Below are 6,141 nucleotides of genomic sequence, written 5' to 3' on the forward strand. Positions count from 1 at the left end.
GGAAATACACTTTCTCAAAGTTCATCTCTTGCTTTTTTACTTTCTGCAGGGGGACACCGCTGTTAAAAGTGGAGGGAGGTGGCTGAGCACGGAGCTAGGGGCTGTGGCTCTAGCTGGGCGCGGGAGCGGGAGCGTGATGGAAGTGATGTGGGGTGACAGGAAAGGCTCGGGAGCAGCCGGAGGGAGCCAGCCGGCCTGAGAAAGGGTGCTCGGTGCAGCGGTCGCCAACGGCGGCATTTGCCCGGAGGTGCTGTGAAAAACGCGCAGCCCGGAGCGGAGCGCACCCGGGCAGCCCAAGCAGCCGCTTCCTTTGGGGCTGTCCCCTCGAAAGTGCGACCATGCCAGCACAAGGGGGAAAGGAAAACGTGGAAGCCCAGGCGCTGCTTGGGATCCTTCCTACAGGTGCACGGTGTACGAGCCCTCACAGGGCAGAGAGAACAGGAGAGGGAAGGATGTCCCCGTTGCACTCGCTCCAACCGCTGCCCTACGCATGTGAGGCTTTCCAGCCCCCACGCGTAGTTTCCGCGGAGCACCGGGGCTCTCCCAGCATAAACCAACGCCGAGTTGGTCGCAGAGCTCCGTCCGTGGGAAGGCCTGGAGCGCCCTGCAGCATCACGCACACATTCCCTCTCATCCCGCGCGTATACACCTTCACGCGTGGGTATATTTATATAAAGTTTTCTTGGGTGTTTTTTCCTCGAACGGGTACGACTCCGCAGCTGTGCCTTTTTTTTCTGGAATAAACTAGCAATAAACTCCCTTCCTTACATTAGATGTCCCCTCCCGCAGCGAATGTGCTACACAGCCCCGGCAGTACGCTCTTGCCCCCTCTGCCGTGGGCACCCACCCGTGTGTGGCCGCATGTCTGTGGCTGTGCTCTGCGGGCTGCCGCCGCACACCCTGCCACGGGAGAAGTGGTGTCCTGTGCCCAGACCCAGCCTCCCCATCCTGGGGCCGCTAAGGGGAGGGGACGAGCTCCTCCTGCCCGGCCTCACCGAGGGCTGCCCCCTTCGCAGCGCCTCGGACAAGCAGTCAGAGGCTGCGGGTGGCGGGTCTTTGGTGGCGCATGGAATAACAGTAATTTTAAAAAGTATCACAGTGCTTTTATGACAACACATTTTTGTATTGCTGAGAACTATTTTTCTTTTTTTTTTTTTTTTTGCTTACAGTGATTCACTGGGAGTCTTGCTGGTACATTTGAATATTAGTTTAGACAACTCTGTAGAGATCTGAAAACTTCGACTGCCCGGCTTTTTTTTCTTTGGTATGTTTAAGTGTAGTGCACTCAAGAGAAGCGTTCTCATTATTTGTTTTCGTTCTCTATATTGGGGACAGAGAGAGAAAAAGGATGGGAAAGCAAAAACTGATACTATACCAAGCCGTCCCTCCGCGGTGGCCTTGTGCTTTTTGCTGCTTTTTTAAGAAGGAAAAAACCACACCACTGGTTGTGATAGGACAAAACGCACACTGCCCCGCTGCCTTGGACCATTTGGCAAAGGTCTGAATTGCTTTTCAGTTCCCTCTACGCTACCTTCCTTGCCTAATTCTTATTGCTTCTAAAGTAACACTCTTTGCATTGACCATGGGATCACATCTTGAAATAAGTAATAACAAAAAACCCCCCCAAAAAACCTAAAACAAAACACTAGCACACTACGATTTAGGGAAATGATACTGTATATGTAGCTAATAGTAACACAGTTACAGACTTGTGTTCTGTACATCAGTTTAGTGTGCACGTCAAGCGTTTTGTGGGTCCAGGTTCGGAAGATACATCCCCCCACTGTCCGTCTCAAGTCTCTTACGGAGTCACTGCACCTTCGTTAATGGAAAAGGGCAGCTCCAGTAGTAAATAACCGAGCATGCTTTTAATCTCCCACATCTTTCACAAGCGTCCCACCACCCACAGCAGCAGCACCGAACAAAGCAAAAGGCAAGGTGGGTGTATCCTTTCTCGGATCCTCTGCGTGGCACCGGCGGGGAAAGGCTGGTTGGTGGTTGTGTCCAGCTTATGGACATTCTGCCCTGTCCGAGGCCGGAAAAACGGGCCCTGGAGCCCTCCAGGAGCCCCCGCCCGGGCAGCCTGTCCCCACTGCGCTGTGGGAAGCAGAGAGGTTCACCCCTGCACCGCTGCTAAGAGGAGAAGTGGGATAGTAATGCCAGCGCTGGGTGGTGGAGGCTGCCCGGGCATGCGCCCCGTCGGGAAGAGGGGGTTTCGATGGGCAGGGAGTGGAGAGCGGTCCAGCTCCTGCCCAGTGGGCTGCAGAGGGCTGGGGCGCGATGGGGAAGGCCGGCCCGGCCCGGCCCTGCCTGCGGCTCCCTGCCCGGCAGCGCCGGGAATTACGACCAGCGACGGCCGGGCTCGCTCCCCCGCGCCCGCCGCCTGTCAGCTCCGCCGCGCCCTCCACGTCTCTTACCATAACTCCAGCCCCTCACCTCCCCGTGGGAGCCCCTGCCTTTCCCCAGAACCTGCTTCCTAAAGGTAAAACTGCACGAAAACGCCCCTATCTTAAATTATTTCATCTTAGTTTCCTTCTTCTGAGGCCTTTCAGGGCCGCTCCGCACCGACACTCGTGGCTGCAGTCCCCGCGTAGCACAAGGAGCGCGGCGGTGGCCCGCGGTGGTCGGCCCCACGGGAACAGCAGCCCTCGCCACCTCTGCAAAGCAGTCGGCCGCCAGGCCGGGCCGTGTCGGCGCATGCCCCAGGCCCGCCGGCGACGCAGCGGCGACGCTCCCCGGTCCCGTCGCGGAAGGCCGGCGAGACAAAGCGACGGGGTTTCGTCGGGTCGCGGAGCAAAACCGCCAGCGCCACCTAAAAGTACACCTCGACGCTCGGAGCGCCAGCCCGAAGGGTAAAAGCAAACGGGGGCTGAAGGGGGGGTAGCCCCGCTCCTCGGGTACGCAGACGCCGGGGTAAGGTGGTGGTGGGAAAGCAGCTCCGCGGCCGGCTCTGGTCGCGCTCGGAAACGCATTGACTGCTGTAAGTGTATTTAGAAAAATAAAATTTAGGTGTAAATTGGTGGAATGGAAGAGTCCCCGCCGCCACCTCCCCCGGCCCCTTGCACATAAAGCAGCCGCGTCCCCCCGAGCGGACATGAGGGTCACATCCTCTTCCCGCTACTCGCCCAGCCGGGAAGGCGTGCTCGGGGCTGCCCCGGGACAGCGCGGGGAGAGGGGCACCGGCCGGGGGTCGCCGCCCCTCCCGCCTGTGGGCAGCGGCCGCGCTCTGCCTCACCTTTGTGACCCCCCTTCACTTCTGATGGTTCGCTTGGCGGAGCATTTGTCTCCAGACACAACAAACCCAGGACGGAGCCCTGGAGCAGGCAGGGCTCCAACGTTTTGACGGGTGGAAGAAAAACATCAACAGATACTTTACAATTATTTGGTGATGGGGGCTAGGAGAGGCAGGCGGAGGAGAGGTCGCTTCACAGCAGCAGACACTAATTGCAACCTTTGCTTTGCTAATGAGCTCGCACCGATGCATTCCATGCTCCACCACCGTCCCACACCCTCGGGGGAGAGCTTGGGGGGTGGGAAATGGCGTCGGGAGAAAGTCGTAATTTTTCTGCAATTCGTTATTCAGTTTAAAATCCATCTCATCCTTGAAAGGCGAGGTTAGAAGCGCTGGCCGCCAACACTTTCATAAATCCTCGCTTGGGGAAAACGGCAAGCAGCTCCTCGCTGGCAGGGGCGAGGTGTGTGAGCGCCGGCCCCGGCCCGCCGCCTGCGCCTCGTCCTGCGCCGCAGGCAGCCGGGCATCCCCGGCCCCGGGCGACGGGACGAGAAGAGCGACGTGCCCTCCGCTAGCTAAAGGGTTTAGCCCTATTTCACACAATCGGACCGGGGAAATGCATATACAGAACACATGCAGGAGAAAGAGTTCCACTAGAAACTCGCATCAAAAAGGCACTGCAAATGTATTTATACTGGGCAATCTTGCAAGCACCGACATTGTTTAAACAATTCTCTTCTGCTACGGATGATATTATCAGTATTTTTACATTATCGTTCAATGGAAAACATTCTTCTTTTTCCTTATTTTAAATATTTATTTTTAAAAAAAAGTATAAACGAAAGAAATTAAAGTCGGCCGCTTAAATGTTCTGGCAAGTAAATAAATTCCAGGAATGTTTTGGGGAAAACGGCAATGGCGTTTTTTCTGATCCGACCGCTTGCCTTCCGAGGGATGACGGTTCTAGTGATATGACCTGTTTATTCATCGATTCGTATAATATATAAATATGCTGAACTCGTGAGTGTAATAATTTGCGTTTTTTCTACTGGAGGAAATTCAGCTATTTTAAGAGTTAATGATTCTAAATGTGTTGGTTTTCCTGGATTCTCCCCAGGGGTGATGGAGGCTGGAAAGGAGGGGCGATTTCAGTTTGGGGGTTTCATTGTTGCCGTTTTAATTCTGCTGAACGCAGTATAAAGCAGCTGACCTGAACGTGGGGGTAACACACTGCACAAGCAAGCCCCCTGACACCTAAAGGTCAGGTGAAAGTCTCCAGCAGGTAAGTTGCAGGCCGGCTGCCTGCCCAGCTCACTTGCTCTCTGGCTCACAAATTGTTCCCTTCTGCCCACCCAAGTCGTTTCAAGCTGTGTTTGTTTCGGGGGCAAAAAAATTGCCGACCACCCAATTCCATTTCTGCCGGAGATCTCATCGGTAGCCCGAACTGCCTTCCCCCTCCCCATCAAACCACTTTTTAACAGCTATTATTTTGTGGCACACGCATACCAAGCAAGGCGCAAGTTACGGGCCTAGAAGGTCGCGGAGGTGTGTGCGACAGATGCGTTGGCTTGGGGGAGGAGGAAGAAATCCCCCTCCACCAAAGACGCTGCCGGCTAAACGGAGGGAGGGAGCCTTTGCCGGCTGCTTCCCCGACCCGCGCCGCACAAAACAATGGTGAAACAGGCCGGGACGAAAACATGCCCCTCGGACCACAGGGGCTTCCCCGCGGGGCTGTGCTGGTGTCTTCTCCCTGAACACTGCTGAACACCCCCCAGCCATCGGGTGTCCGGCAAATGCCATCTCGCAGCCGCTTGCCAAATCGCTGGCCGCCAACAGCGTTACCACGGAACTAAACTCTGAGTTAGTTGCAAGTGACACCGAGGGTTCCTGTTTCGGCCGGACCAGCCAGAGTTACCCTCGGGAGAGCTGGGGCTTACTCCTCCGGCCGTCCAAGCAGGCCTTTTACGACGCCTTGTTGCGAAATGAGGGGGTCTCCCGCTCTCGTCCCCTACACATCCGACCGTTCGCTACCCCTATCTGCACTTCCAGCCCCCGGCCTAGGACAAGACCTGCCCGTTGCCCCAGGTGCGTGTGCATAATTTTAAGGAAAAATGGGGGGCACAGAAGTGCTGCGAGGGGTCCCCGGTGCCCCCCGAAATACGGGGCTGTCGCCCGGCCCCGCAACTACAGGGCAAGGAGGCGGACCTCCTCCGCCGATGCAGCTATTGTTTCGTTCAATTAGGCTCCGCTTGATAAAAAACAATCGCTCGTTAACCCTCGCCCCCCTCCCTCCCGGCTGGTGTATTGTGAATGGCGACATCGTCTCCCTTGACCCCCGTCTCCTTTTCTGTCTTTCTGTCCCCTGAAAAATGATTCCGCGAGCTCTGATTGAATTTTATTCCTTCCTGACCTGGCCCGTTTTTATTGCATGGACACCATCAATCTTGACCTAACGCGACGTTTGTTTATTACTTTGGAAAGAAGCGAATGGCTTTATGAGCCCCAGCGTAATTAAACCAGGAGAGCTCCCTTCACCGCGGCACCGCACCACCTTTGGGGCGGATTCACCACAGACAAGCAGCCGGGGGGGCGAGTCAGAAGGGAAAAGAGAAAAAAAAAAAAAAAAAAAAAGGTGGGGGAAAGCTATACGGGAAGAGTAACTGGCATCCTCCCAGCCCGTGAGCTTGTGACCGCGATGCCGATGGATCGAAACCCACGCGCGTCCGCGGGGGAGCACCAAGCAGCTCCCTTACTCCACAGTTCAGGCCCGCCAGCCTCTTGCGCAGCTTGCCGCGTAAACCTGAGCTCGCCCTCCACCCTACCCTGGCTGCGCGCCTGGGCGCGCTACCTGTGCCCCCGCGTCACCCCGGACACCCTGACGGCGCCTGCCGCCGCGCTCCTCATTGCCC

The sequence above is a fragment of the Manacus vitellinus genome, unplaced genomic scaffold (assembly GCF_001715985.3).
Source record: "Manacus vitellinus isolate BGI_N305 unplaced genomic scaffold, ASM171598v3 scaffold_33_pilon, whole genome shotgun sequence".
Lineage (NCBI taxonomy): Eukaryota > Metazoa > Chordata > Aves > Passeriformes > Pipridae > Manacus > Manacus vitellinus.